The following is a 16247-nucleotide window of genomic DNA, read 5'->3' as shown; positions in this document are numbered from 1 at the left end:
TCTTGCAGTAATTTGATATTTATAAATATTATATTAAAATATATTTATCTTGATTACTGAATTTTTTGTCACCCCCTAGTCTTAGACTTAAGACTTGGACCCTATTTATTAAGTCTAAGATAAATTCACCTTTACCCCAGAAAGCATATTGCGGATAAATGGACTGGTGACAAATTGCATCGTTACGAGAATGATTATAATGATACAAATGGTAAGACCATTGCAAATGTTTGAAATGGCTTGCTCCTAGTGGTGTACCTGGGGAAATATTGAGTATATATGGTTCTTCCTTTGACTTTGTTTCTCCAAACCTTTTTTTCATTGCACAGAGCGTATTTTCCTAACATCAATTTTAGGCATCCTTTTTTGTCTTCAACAGCCTTCTAATAGGAAAAGTAGTGATGGGGATTTTAATTCAGTGATACAGGTTTTTAACACCAAAGATAAGTAGTCCATGTTTAGTAAAACTCTGTGCGTAAATCTGCAAAGTGCCAAATGCCAGCAAAATGCCAATATTCCCAACATTATGTAATAGCAGTAATTAGTTGGCACATGCTTCCAAAACCCATAGTTTATTCACTTAGCAATCATTTTAATTGCAATTATCTGTAAAGTCATAATGGGTTTTCAATATTGCCTATGTATTTTCTAGGGAGAAGGTGTTTTCACACAGCCTCCGCAACTGAGCATGTGGCCTCAGATGAAGCCTTCTAAGATAAAAAGACAGCCTATGATGTGTTTTTGACATATCACAAGTTTCCTTTAGACTTTTAAAGGAGTTTCCTGTTAATTCTGCAGTGTCAACTGTATTTTCTATCAGAAATAACCTCTCTGATCTGTATCCAAATAATTCTGACATCTATGTTATTTCCATTTGCATCAATTTATAGTTACTGTATAATCAATTGAAGAAACATTGTTTCATTTCATTTTCCCTTTTGTATTGTAGAGCCTGCTAAGGAAAAAAAAAAACCTGTAGCACAGTGAGATTAAGAACCTTCATCCTTTCCCTGAGACATAGCCATGGGGATCAAGTTGCACTTGGGCTTGTTTTTATGGTAAGGAAGAATTCCTTGGATGAGCTTTTATTTCAAATTATCAGTGTATTCTCACCAGTCCAAGCAAAACTATTTTGTCCAATGCATGCAAGAATTCAAGATAGAAAATGAGGTGAAGATACTATCATATCATTGGGATAGTCAAGTAAAGAAACAAATTTGGAGATTTCTAATATATACTTTCAATTTTAGGGATCATTTTCTATCTTCAACAGCCTTCTAATAGGAAAAGTAGTGATGATTTTAATTTGGGGATACAAGGTTTTAACACCAAAGGTAAGTAGTGCATGTTTAGTAAAACTCTGCCTAAATTTGCAAAGTGCCAAATGCCAGCAAAACACCAATATTTTTAACATTATGAAATAGCAGTAATTGGTTGGCACATGCTTCCAAAACCCATCATTTATTCACTTAGCAATCATTTTAATTGCAATTATCTGTGAAGTCATCAACTTTTCATAGAAAGTATACTGCAGCTGATGCCTGTCTGAAAAGGTGTTGGGTTTTGTTTTCAATCTTCATGCCATGTAGGTGGCAGCAACACTCAAGGCTAGAAATTTTCTTTCACATTGTCTTAGCTCTAGTCTAAAACACATTCTTACTAAAAAATTCTTGTGGAAGAGAAAAGATTTAAAGTGTAGAGACAGATTTTTCTATGTCCTCACCTATCTCTAAAGCACTATTTTAAGGTTGTGTTTAAAACGGTTCCCATAATGTGAAAACATTCATCATTTCCCTTAATACAGAAGTCATAGTCTGCTCCCACACATGTCAGTAGTAGCTGGTTTCTGTTCTTTTACTTACTGGGAGCTTACTTGTTCACCTTCTCTCAGGCTAAATCCTTTCTTTGAAGGAAAAAACACTGCTTTAGTCCACTACCACCTTTTTGTGGGAAATAGTACAAGGCTATTCCTTTTTTCTTTGTAAATATCTAAGAATCAGGGGATTGAGTACATGTGAAGAGATTTCCCTTAGTCTTCAAGATTAAGCTATGTTCTCTGATCGTCCTAACTAAAGGTGACTGCATTTAAGTTAGTTCCTTCTGTGTGTAAAGCAAATGAAGACTGCATCCAAGCAGTCTTCACAGGACACATGGGCTGCAGCTGAGGGCGTTGTCATTGTGTGGGTATGGGTCACTGCCTTGAGAAAGCTGTTTATTCTTATACCCATGTTAAAATGAAACAGGATGCCCACCTTTACAGAAATAAGTTCGCTCTTCCTTAGTATTGGAAACTGATGAGCAGTAGGCTTTTCTCCAGTTCCTGACATTTTTCTAGAACTATGACATGTTATAGCTAGTATAGGCAGCCTTTCTGAAAACATCATCAGAGTGTTCTTGTTACATAGGGTCAATCCAGTGTGTCTGAAAGACCAAGAAAACATACACAATTCCAGGCCTGGGTGACAAACACAAATAGCAATCAAATACCCAGGCTATGAAGAGCCCATTAAATGGCTTTGGAAAGTTGGGAAGAAGGTTCTATATCTACTATCTTTCAATCTAGTTTATATCCCTCCTCACTTCTTTTGTCTTCCCATATACTTGATCTCCCTTCCCACATGTAGCTAGCTTAATGCAAATATTTTGAGAAATAGACCCATGCGTTGTAGCAGGCACTCAATGTGGAATCAAGAGTACTGACATCATGTCCCAGTTCTTTCACTTTCATACTAGCTGTTTGCTATTAGAAAAGTAGTTTCATATACTATTCTGAATCTAAATTTCCTCCTCTATACACGGGAACTAATAACTCCAATTTTTCAAGCACATATGCATGTACTATTATTAAACGTAGTATTACAAGTTCTGAAATATATACCAAAAATATCTGGTTAGAATCTTAATTATGGCCAACCATAATGGCACTCCAGTGCTTGAGCAAGCCATTCACTCAGGCTGGAGAGAGCAGTGTGGCATAAACAAGCTAAATAGGTTATTTTAATAAAAGTTTCTTCTTTTAAAATGTTTCATGTTAACTGAGTAGCCCAAAAATCAAGGGATGTTTTCAAAGCTTTTAATAATTTATTTAAAGGTCAAGGATTTCCTCAGCACAGAGGGTAATAATAACTAGCAAATAGTTATTCTTCTGAGTCCTGAAAGATAATCTCCTGGGGATGTTTTATGTCAGAGTAAGACAGACCATCGTCCATTTAAGGTTGTACAAAATGACAAGCAGCCTTCCTCTTGATGTCTGTCAGAATGCATATAATCAAATGACATGAAAAAGAATGTTTCTGTAGCTCTCTATGATGAAGGTGATGAAAGAGACCAAACCAAAACACATAAATACTTCTAAAGAGGTATCCCAAAATTAGAAAGTCAGTGAGTTCCTGAAAGATTTCATGTAAAGCAAAAGAGTGTGTATCAAATTCTACCTTCACGCTGAGGATGGTCTGTATTCAAAATGTTTTTCCATGAGACAAAAATCTGAAAATGGATGAACTGAGCAAAAAACATGAGTCAACGAAGAGTTAAAATGAAGACCTGACTCTGCAGTTGGGGACATCAAACACCACCAGAAAGTGCCTGGAGAGGGAAGATCATCCTTATTTCTCCTACGTTAATGAATCTTGAGGAAATGTCTCATCAGAACTCCGCCTGCTTTTGTCCTCTTCTTTCCCCCTCCCTTTAAGTGAAAATAAAATTATTGGTTAGTAATAAAAATAATAATAAAATGACTATGGGGATTTTCAATTAAAATGGTAAATTAAAGACACACATTCGTCTCCACGCTTTCATGAAGCCACATGGATATACTAGGGCAAAAGACAGAAGCCCAGAAGAAAAATAAAGAATAGGAAAAGGAGTAACAACAGCAAAATTTTAAACACCGGAAAGCAGATAAGTGCCATAGAGGACAATGCCAAGAAATGAGTTGCATGGTGTTGCAGAATCCCATAAAGGCTCAGCCACAGGTGTGGCTGAAACAGGAAAATTGAAAGAAACACGAATAATTTCTGTGATCCCCACTCATAGAAATGCAAGCAATTGCTCTTCCTCTTCCTCTTCCCCTCCCCCAGCTGATACCTGGAGGTTCCCTGTCTGGACAGGTTGAACAGGAGGGATTCTGGACTTAGGGAGATGACTAGCCGAGGGCAGGGGCATCATCGGGAAGGAGGAAAGATGGGTGGAAAACTGCACACTCATGGCCGCACCCCTACCTCAGCTTCCTCTGCTTTGCTCTAAAAATGCTGATAACTGTTCTTATTAACCCTGGTGAAAAAACAGGTGATTTTTTTCTGATAAAACAACCAGCCTGAGGCCAACAAGCACATGAAAAGCACATGAAAAGATGCTCCACATCACTAATCATCAGGGAAATGCAAATGAAAACCACAATGAGATACCATCTCACACACATTAGGATAGCTATTATCAAACAAATAGAAAATAACAAGTGTTGATGAGGATGTGGAAATTGGAACCATTGTGTACTGGTTGGTGGGAATGTAAAATGGTGTAATGTAGCTGCTATGGAAAATAGTATAGAGATTCCTCAAAAAAATGCAAAATAGAATTATCATATGATTCAGCGATTCCATTTCTGGGTATAAATCCAAAAGAATTGTAAGCAAGGTCTCAAATAGATATCATATGTTGACATTCATAGCAGCATTATTCATAATAGCCAAAAGGTGAAAACAACCCCAGCGCCCATTGGTGGATGAAGAGATAAACAAAATATGGTATGCACATATAATGGAATGTTATTCAGCCTTAATGAAGAAGGAAATTCTGACACTTGCTGCAATATGGATAAACTTTGAGGACATTGTGCTAAGTGAAATAAGTCAGTTACAAAAAGACAAATACTATATGATCCCACTTGTATGAGGACCCTAAAGTAGTCAAATTTATGGAGAGAGAGCATAGAATGGAGCTGGCCAGGGGCAGCAAGAAGGGAAGAGTGGAGAGTCATTATTTAATGGCTACTGAGTTTCAGTTTTGCTGGATGGAAGAAGATATTAAGAAAGGTAAAAACATATGATAGCATTCAGTTCAACAATTTTTCTTTTAAGTTTCTACTTCATGCCAGGCACTATTCTAGCCACTGAGAACACAGCAGTAAACAAAGCAAACACATTTAAAGACTAGCAATACTTTCTCAAAAAAATAATTTGGAAGATATAATTGATGCTATCTCAGAAAATAGAAAAATTAGGAGAGACAGTAAGAAAGTTTGAAGATTACTTCAATTAAAGGAAGTCCAATGTTAAAAATAATATTAATGAGAGTTCCTAAAGAGGATAATCAGAGGGAAGAAATTATATAAAATAAAATCAAGCAAAATTTCCCAAAATGATGAAACCAAATTCCAGATTTAAAGAACTTGTGTGCTCAAGAAAATTAATAGAAAAGATCTATATCAAGGTACACTCTAGTAAAAGTTCAGAGTATTAGAGACAAGGAAATGTTCTTAACTTTAGAAAAGGAAAGAAAACTTTTGCCCAATATGAGTGATAAGGAATCAGAATGACATTAGACTTCCTAATTGCAATTCTGGAAGCTAGAAGAAAATGGGGCAATGACATAAATGGCCTGATAAAAATATTTCCATCCTGAAATTCTATACATAGCCAATCTCTTTCTTCCATGCCCTGTCTCATGAAAGGAGGATATCATATACCTATGAAAAGGAGTAAACCAAATAAAGCAGAACATACAACATAAGAATGAAGAAAGTTTTTCAGAAGACAGTAAAGGTGGATTGCATGTCTACTGCTAAGCACAGGCCTAGAAAGCAACTGGGCCTGACTGTAGCAGAAAGTAGAGGATTCCAACAGGGAAATCTTCACAACAACAAAATTGATGGATTTCTCACTAAGTCTGACTGTACTGAGAGTGATTTTAGAGTTCTATCAATGGGCTTGCTGATGAATTAGTGACAGATATTATCTAGGACAGAAAATTAAACAAATTAAAAAGAGACAGAAGACATGTACTCATAGTGTATTACATGGTCCAACCATAATACAGTAGTAATAATTATTACCAAGTAATTATTACTGTAACAAAAACATAATAAAACTATAAAGAAGATGAGGAAATTGTATAAAGGGAATGGAAAATGGGGAAAAGGAGAGTTAAATCCTCATTCTCTATAAGTCAATAACATATATATAAAAAATCAAGCAATTTCAGCATAGACATGCTATTTAGAAAAATGGAGATAAAATAGGGCAAGAAACAGTTAAAGAACCATTGAGAACTTCAATTAATCTGAAATAGTGGGTAAATTCCCACTTTACGAATTTTGTTACAGCAAATGTTGGTATATTGAATTTATTTACAAAAAGAGTTACCTGGAATCTTTTAGTGTCTCACCTCTACTTGCCCTGTATATGCTCTTGTCTTTGCGTTTCTCTGGCTATTTAAGACCATAGCAAGAAACTACCCAGGTCTTGTGGTTCCTCTGAACTCTACAAAGATGTCACCCATTTGATGCTGTTGCTATCCAAGTTGGCCATTACCCAGTCTGTGGAATAATCCTGCAGGCGTGGCTTCCAGGCAGGGGATTTTCCTGCACATCTGGCCATGGTTGTTAATGATCCTCCTTTGTAACATGATTAATGAGTGTTATGTGTGATTAATGAGTATGAGATGGTGGAACTTTAAACAGCTGAATATGATATTGAGTATGTGGCTATTTATGAGGTCTTTTTTGGATAACACCTTAGAGTATTGGTCAAAACTATTCTATGCCTACATAGCTGTCCAGGGGGCTAAGAGGCCACCTACTTCTGTGCTTCTCAAACAATTGTACCAAAGTGTTCTCAGGCAAAAAGCAAAGTAGTACACAAAAGTAGCTCCAAAGTAACACACTGAAAATGTGAATTTCTCTGTCATCTTGTAGTTTATCTTTTAAAAATTCATTTAAATTTTGCATGCATAATGAGTTTGTATTTGTTAAATATATAAAATTCTGTAGCTAACATTTATTGAACATCTTCTGGGTGTGCTGTGCCTAGTATGTTATGTAGAGTTTCTTAGTTAATCCTCACAGCCATTTTATGACGTAGATTCTATTCTCATGATATAGATAAAGAAATAGAAACACAGACAGGCTAAGTAATATGCCAAAGACCACACAGCTAGTAAGCAGTGAAAAGGGATTTAAATATTATGGGGTAGTTTCTAAGTGTGCAGGTTTTGCATTCAGACTCCTAGGAAACATTCGGAGTCTTTTATATCTGCCTCTCTTATCTGCAGTTCCCAGTTTTTCATTAGGGGTATAAGAACTGCAATTTGAAAAGCATAAATCTATTGCATCTACTCCCATTCGTTATGGCAGAAACTAGTGGAATCAACAGCAAGAATGTCACCATGCTTAACAATAGGTCTTCTTTTGCTCTGTTGATAACACTTTACCAGCTAGGCTCCCAAAGCACATGTAGGTGACATTTACTGAGTCTACTATGTACCCATCCCTCTGCTAGCTCTGTATGTAATATTTGACTTATTCCCAAACACAACTCTTTGAGGCAGGTAATATATTTATCCCCATTTTACAGATGAAAAAGGTGGAGCCCATGAGAGGATAAGTAATTTGCTGAAGATCACCAGCCATTGAGTCATAAGATCGGGAGTCTTGAAAGCTCAGTTGGACTCAGCAAGCTGTGCTCTTCCCTCTGTGTTATATGGCTGACCACCTACACCTTCTGTCCTCATATTTCACAATGCAGTAGCCAGATTTAACGATCATTTTCAAGCTTTCATGTTTTAGATGTCCTTGGTGGTCCATGCTTTCCCATCTTTTCCCATGGTATTGAACTTGTTATTAATATCTTTACATTGACTGCTAACCTATCCTGGGGTATGGTACGGGGTATGGAAAGTATGGTAAAAGTGCCATACTTTCTTGGATTCCTCAAAGTTGTGTGCTCCCAGAGTGCCCCTGTGCATGTAAGGGCTTTTAACCAGGCAAGTGGCCTTTTGAGTTGAAAAGCAAACTGGAATGGATTGCCCAGCCAGAATATCAAGGTTCTTTTGTGCATTACATGAAAGTCCTTCTGTGATGTTTCTTGATCAGAAAAACAATTTAAGGATGATTTGAGCTCTCTCAACAAAATTATTAGCTCACTTGTCTAAGGCAGGGGTTTCTCGACCTCAGCACTATTGACATCTTGGGCTGGATAATTCTTTGTTTGGCGGGGGCCATCCTGAATCGCAGGATATTCAGAACATCCCTGACCTCCACCACTAGATGCCAGTAACAGTCCCCTGTGATCCCCTGCAGTTAGGACAACCAAAATGTCTCCAGACATTGCCAAATGTCCCCTTAGGGGGACAAAAGTGTTGAGAAACATTGATCTAAGGTAAAATTCCTCCAACAGAAATTTGCAAGCGAAAGTTCATAAAGTGTTATATAGAGTTTTATTTATTCCAGAATAACAACCTGTAGCCCGACTTCAACATAAAGCTTATTCAGGCTATATTTACATTTGCTGAAAAACAAAGTAAAAGTACAGTAATCACTATATTTTTTTCTTCTTTTTTATTAAATGCTTGCTACTTTCTTTAACTCATAATCTGGTGCCTCCAAAACACAGGGCCCTCATGCACATCTTCATGTCACGCTGCAAAAGTACATACTCATCTGTATAACTCTCATCTCCTCCTGGGCATCCTGCTTGAGCCACAACCCTGTGTCCCATGCTGAACTCATTCTCTGCCCCACCAAATCTCTTCTTTCCTCACTCCCAGTGTGAAATTGTTAGCCAAATATTTTTTATTTGATTTCCTAAATGGTTCTCAAATCTGTCTTCGTGGCAGCCCCATGATCACGTGCTCAGTTCAGTCTCATTTCCCCTCCAGTTTCCACAGGAGGCTCCTGACCACCTCCAGTCATCCTCCCCTCCGCTGCTCAGACTCACTCGCTACAACACAAACCTGCTGTTCCACTCCCTTGAATGCAGTCCAGACCCCCTTAGCAGGGCTCGTGGAGCCCTTCATAAAGTATCTCTGCTTTCTAGCATACTATAATAATAAACTAGTGAGGATTATATTTGCTGCAAGAATAAAAGCACTATAAAAATTTGGTGTAGAAATTAAGTACATAAAATATTAAAACTTTATACATCTCATTATATTCAAGTAATGGTTTGAGCATATAGACTCGAACATGTAAACTCCTGCGGTTTAGCTGCTTTTTAAATGAGGAAAGATGTAAAGTCTCAGTACACATTCGCTGGTATGCCAAAACCTCAACCTTACTTTCCCCATTAGTGAATTTAATTCCTATCTTAGATTTCCCTCCTCATTTGTCGAAGTAGAAAACACTTAATCTCAAGTGGTTTTTGCTTCTCACTTTCCCCTTTTGTTGCGTCTAAGTTCTGAGGGCTTAGGTAGGTTACCATATAGTTTTTTGTGCAAACTAGGGCATGTTCTGAAGTGAGAGGGATTGCTGTTTAACAATTAGGCATGAGGCCACTGGCATAAATCAGGACTATCCCAGAAAAATAGAGACATATATCAATCCAGTAGTATAAGAGTGTTGGTCTCTGAGGATATTTAGTCATCAGTCTGTCTGTTCTAGATGGAACAATAATATGTTCTGTCTCAGTCTTATCTGGTCTTTGGACACCAGTCCATATATGTCTCAGAGGCTTCCTCCCTCACCTCCAGCAATAGGCATCTCTGGTCTGGCTTGCTGTCCAGCCCCTCCAAGCCCCACTGAAGTGAACAGAAAAAAATTTGAATCTGCTGCTTTTTGCTGAGGTGGAACATGGAGTCTCAGGAATCTCTATGGAACCATTTTTGTGTCGTACTAGATGCAGGGACATTCTGTGGGGCTTGCAATCCTCTTAACCTCTCCCCAAAGGTCCAAATAGAGTTTGCCACTGCATTTAGATTCTGAACTCTCTTCCTGGTTTCTATTCCACACCCCACACTTAACTAGGAAATAGACTTCAGCTGAGACACAGGATTACTGTTCAGAAATCTGCTTACATCTAAGTTATTTGTCGTCTTCTCTTTGCCTTCCCCATGTAATCTTCACCTCTTCTGCAGTAAGATAGCCTGCCTTTTCTTTTTTCTCAGCTGTGTTATTTGTGACATAAACAATATACCCAAGTATTATAGGTTTTAAAATGAAAAAAAAAGTCTTATGGAAACTCAAAGGTGTTTTCTTTGCTTGTATATCTTGTTCTCTCAAGGCAATGAATACTGTGACACTAAGGAGGGGAATTAAAAGGTATAGGAAACTACACAGAGTAATACAAGCCAAATCCTTGGTAAGCATAACAACATATTAAATTTTTTCATCTACTGAAGGCAACATATTCTAGAGTAGAAAGAATGAGTATGTGAATAGCAATGGTTAATTTTGTTTACCAACATGGCTAGGCTATGGTGTCCTGTCAAACACCAGTCTAGAGGTTGCTGTGAAGGTATTTTTAGATGTGATTAACATTTAAATCAGTAGACTTTGGGTAAAATTGATTACTCTCCATAATGTGGGTAAATCTCATCCAATCATTTAAAGGCCTTGAGAGCAAAGATGGAGATTTCTCAAAGAAGAAGGAATTTTCCCCAAGACTATGGTATAAAAAGGGCCTAGATTCTTCCTTACTCTAAAAGCATGTAATGAGAATTTCATGACATTAATAAGGCAGGGAAATTATTTACCTTACTAATAGTTTAAAAAACAGAATCCAAGTGATTGCTCCTATTACAGAAGACAGAAAGGCACTTAATAAAATACAACATCCACTTCTGATTCAAAATTTAAAAACTATAACAAAAAATAATAATAAACTAAACATTTTCTAATTAGAAAGAAGGATAATTTCTCAATACGATAAATAAAACTTAGAAACATATGGCAAATATCATCTTAACCATAGACACTTATGGCATCCCATTGAAATCAGAAACAAATACACAATAGTCAGCTGTCACCACTGTGTGTTTGATTAAATAGGTTTGCAAACTAAATAGGTTTGTTTGGAAATATTAAAACACTCATAAATAACTCTTGGGTCAAAAAAAATGAGCTGCAATATAGCATATTTAGAAAATAAGAATACTACATATAAAAACTTGCAAAATGCAGTCAAAGCTGAACTGAGTGTTAAGTTGATAGCATGGAGTAATTTTTTAAACAAATATGGTTAATAAAGTAGTTATTCCAGTAGTTAAAAAAAGCAAAGAAATCTTAAAATAAGAAAAAAGAAGTAAATAAAAAGAATAAACATTAAAATAAATCAGCCAATAAAAGATCGAGTTATTGAGATGAATAAGTTGCTATTTAAGTCTTATACTGAATGATATCAGTGATACCAACTCTAACCCTATTCTATCATTAGTCTACAATGTGAGAAGTTCTATAGAAAATTGACTTAAAGCATAAACTTAAAGATAGCAGCAGCTGACTATCTGGTGACCTGGTTGGATCTTCCCTGGTCATAAAATCTCTGCTGATTCTCTATCTCTCCTCTCTCTCTCTCTCCCTCCCCCCCCTCTCTCTCTCTGTCATTTCACTGCTAGCATGGAGGTCAGCAAGCTTTCTCTGCAAAGGGCCAGATAGTAAATATTTTAGGCTCCCAGGCCCAAGTGGTGGGCCAGGTTTGGTCTGCAGGCTTACAGTTTGCTAAATCCCAATCTGGAGTAAAAGTACAAAAAGTGAAAATTCAATAGCTAAGTGGAAAGCCAGCAGCCTGCAGTTGCTTATGTTCCTAGCACTGTGTTTTCATCCACCAGACAATTTAGGCCACAGAGGAGAAGGCAATCCCGGTGCCATGTTTGTGGTGCAAGTAGGATGCGACCAGGACACAAAGCTGAAAATGCTTGGCCTGACCATAGCTTACTGTAGGACATGCCATGAAAACTGCTTTTCTACCATTTGTTTCTTTGTATTGAGAGAGCTTCCTTAGCATTAGGACCTGCCTATCTTCCACCGATGAGAAGACAAAACAACCTCATACCTACCTGCTCTTTTCTTGATATTTCAACATTTAAGAGAATTTTATTTCAAGTTTCTGTTCTATTCGTGCCAGAGACCTCAGAAATCTCTTTTGTTAGAATGAGAAAATTAGCTGCAATAAAACAAAAAGGGATATCTCTCGTCCTTGAAGTGAGGTGCAGGAGCAAATTCCATAGCCTTTGTATTAATAAATTCTTTGCTAGGATTTATTCCAGTTTTACCTCTGTAAGATGTGCTTTTGCTGAGCTGTAGTACACATCATACAGTCTAGACTAGCACTGCCCAACTGAAATATAGTAATGTGAACCCACTTGTAATTATAAATCTTCTAATAGTCACATTAAAAAAATTAACTAAATAATATATTTTACTTAACCCTATGTAACCAAAATATTATCATTTCAATAGGTGAGCAATATAAAAATAATTCATGAAATGTTTTAAGATACTTTCATTCATTCTAAGTCTTCAGAACCCTGTGTGTATTTTACTTACAGCACATCTCACTCTATACTAGCTATGTGTGAGTAATGGCCCAAGTCATTGGACAGCACAGATCTAGATTAAAATGTGTTATGAGAAAGAAGTAAAGAGACATTTCTGTGCATTATCATAAATCTATAGATTATCAAAGCAGGGAAATATATTTGAGGTTTAATCCTTCTATCTGGCTCCTTCATTATATGAATAGAAACAGTAAAGTCCAGAAAATTTAGATGAGTCGCTGAAAATCATTCAGTTAATCACAGTGGCAGAATCAAGACAACAAGGCAACATTTCTTATTTTCAGCCTTAGCCATTAAATAAAGTCACAAAAAAATTACAAAGAACAATTTATTAGGCCAAACTAGAGTATCAGGATTGCAAGGAATCAAACATCCATTCAAATGAGTTTAAACAACACTTTAGATGATCTTGTTATCTAACATAAGATTCCCAGGTTGGTTTGTTTCAGAAGCTTATCAGGGTCACCAAAATTCCCAGTTCTTTCTGTACTTCTGCTCTGCCATCTCCTATGTGCCAGGTTTGCCCTTAGTTGCCCTCCTCATGGTTGCAAGGCGGCTGTTTCTGTTCTAGACAAAACCTCCAGCAAGAAGAAGGATGTACAGGGGAAGGAGGGAGCACTCTCTTTTCTTTTCTTTCTCTCTCTCTTTTTTTTCCTTTCTTTTTTCTTTCTTTTTTTTTTTTTTTTTTTGAGTAGTCTCTGTTCATGCCTCCTTCTTAGGAGGGGTAAATTTTCCCTGAAATCCCAACAGCAAAATCCTTCTCTCATCTTAATAACCAGAACTGGGAGTCCTGCTTATCCTTAAACCAATCACCAGCAAGACAAATGGGATTACCAGGATTTTCTTAGGCTAATCACTTGAGAGTAGAATGGATGTTGGGGGAACCAACCACAAAGGCTACCACACCTCTGAGTGAAATCAATAGCTGAAAAACCATTTGTAGTGGAAAGATAGTGATATCCATAAGCCCAGAACTCTATAAACTACTGTATTTTATTAGCCCCACACTCCATTTGCATTTAATAAACTAATGACTCGACAAACATGTGTGAAATGACCTCACTGACATCACACTCATATTTCTTGACCTGAACCCCAAAATCATAAGACAGAAAGCTCAGTCTTTTATCGAGGGCTGCTATAGACTGAATGTTTTTGTTCCCTAAAAATTCATATGTTGAAACCTAATCCCCAGTGTGACAGTACTAGTAGGTGGGGCCTTTGAGAGGTGATTAGTTTGTGAGGGTGGAGATCTCATTCATGAGATTAGTGCCCTTATAAAAGAGACCCCAAAGAAGTCATTTGCCCATTCTGCTATGTGAGGACTTTGAGAGAAGACAGCCATCTATAAACCAGGAAAAGCGCCCTTATCAGACACTGAATCTGCGGATGCCTTGATCTTGGACTTCCCGACCTCCAGAACTGTGAGAAATAAATTTTTGTTGTTTTTAAGCTACCCAGTTAATGGCATTTTTGTTATAGCAACCTTAACTGACTAAAATAAGGGTCTACTCTATAGCCAGTACTGCTTCAGTCCTGCTATATAGACAACATTTGATCCTTAGAACCACCCATGAAATAACTATTAAAATCATTTCCATGTTAGTCTGGGTCTCAGAGAAGCTAATGATTTCCTCAAACTCACACAGCTCTGAAGTTATTTAGATCCCAGTTTCAAATCCTAATTTTTGACTCTAAGTCCAGTACTATTTCTACTCCATAAATTGACTATTACACTAGAAAATTTTGTCAGCCTAGTAGCTTAGGTTAAGAGGCAGTGCACAGTTACTTTTTCTTCTAATCTTTATAAATAAACTTTGTAAAAGTTTAAGCAGAATCCCAAATGGGGTAGAATTACAGAGAAAGCATAGTGTGAAGCAGAAGTTGCCAAACTATAGCCCAGCCACTGCCTGGTTTGTAAATAAAGTTTTACTGGAACACAGCCATTTGTTTATATATTGTTTATGGCTGCTCTTTCTTTACAAGAGCAGAGTTCAGTAGTTGTAACAGAAACCCTATGGCTCACAAAGCTGAAAATCTTTACCATCTAGCCCTTTACAGAAAGTATTCCAATCCCTCATATAAAGGAAACATCCTAGAATTTGAAATAAAGAGCCTGAATTTAAAATTGAGTTCTGACTTGATTTAATAGTTGTATACTCTTGAGCATGTTATTTAACTTCTCTGAATTCAATTTCCTTCTCTGAAAAGTAGGAATCATGCCTAGTTCAAGAAAATTTGAGACTTATATAAGCTTATATAGGTGACAGTAGCTTATAATTGAAAAGTGTTAGCCAGTGCAGATGAGTAGAAAGAATAGTTTTTGTCGAGTCTCAGAGAAAAGAGGAAAATCTCATTTGAGGCGTGCCTAACACTAGAGCAAAAATCCAAGTTGTAGCCAAATGGAATAAGAAGAACAGGGATATTTTGCTTCCCAAGGTACTATTGTTCAGTTTGCTGAGCAGTAGCTGATTGTGAAGAGTTCAATGACATGAGGTAAGGTGATAGGCATGCCTCTCATGGGTTTCTTCCAAAAGCTTGAAGAATAGATAGGAAGCAAGTAGACACAGGTGGGTAGCACAATTGGTCATGCCAAATAATTCAGGGAGCAGATGATCATCCTAAAAGATTTCAAAGTTAGATTGAAAACACAAAGGCATTCTATTATTTCATTTTCTACCTAAAAAATGTGCACATTTCCAACTACAAAGGTTGCACTGTCAGAAGAACATTTACATTATAATATGAATTTTAAAAGCAAAAATGTCACATTTAGTAATTTTTAAAAACTTCTTGTGACCTAACTTTGCTTATGATATACTCATGCAAATATCTTTCTTGCTGTTGACCTTGACCACAAAAAGAAAAATAGTCACTTTTGTATATTTAAGCCCTGTCAGCAAATATTTTTCCCTCTTGTTCTAGGCCACCCTGGATTGTAGAGCAAAAAATAAACAGTAAAATGGAGAGAGGTATAGCAAAAAGGGCCATTTACACTGCTATTCTGATGGCTATTACCAGCAATAACTATCATCTCTAAACTGTTCAACAGTGAGTCCACACCAATAAGTGGAAACATTTTTTATAAGTGCTGTATAATAATATCTGACATGTATGTATCACTTTTCATCTGTAAGAATCCCAAAGTGCCATGTGTAGTAGCCTGGGATCACTTCATCTACTGAAGAAATACAACGGCCTCTGGAGTGCAAAGTGGCAGCCCTTCCATAAAGGTAATTGTCCACAATTCTCGGTATTCTTGGAGAGAAAGCAAGAGGAACTAGGTGGCTCTCTCCAAGCCCTTCAAAGCCTACCTGGTTTATGCTCTAGTTTCATCTGTACAATCTGTGGGCCCAAAAGATAAACTCTTCTACTTCTTCCCTTTCTGCTTCATTGGGAGGGCTGATTCTTGAACAACAGTGGAGACTTGAGAAACCTTATTTTAGCACTGATTTATCCTGACTGCTCTTTACTTAGAGGATTTTGTGAGAATTAAATGTAAAAATGACAATAGTAGAAATGCCTTTGAAGTCAGACCATTTTTGATACCTGGTTCTGCTACTTTCTAGCTGTACATTTGAGGCAGATTTCTTAATTTCTTTAGCCTCGTCTTTATACCTGCTCGCAAGTTAGCTTATAAACTTGATGTGACTAGCAGAGCAGTCAGCGTCGTATAGGCACAAAAGAAATGTGTTTTCCTTCACTTCCACGGGGTATGTCTGTAGGAAACAGTCTGTGTTCATTGATTAAATTGGGAG

The sequence above is a fragment of the Lemur catta genome, chromosome 1 (assembly GCF_020740605.2).
Source record: "Lemur catta isolate mLemCat1 chromosome 1, mLemCat1.pri, whole genome shotgun sequence".
In the NCBI taxonomy this organism is placed as follows: domain Eukaryota; kingdom Metazoa; phylum Chordata; class Mammalia; order Primates; family Lemuridae; genus Lemur; species Lemur catta.
This window is presented reverse-complemented; position numbering follows the sequence as displayed.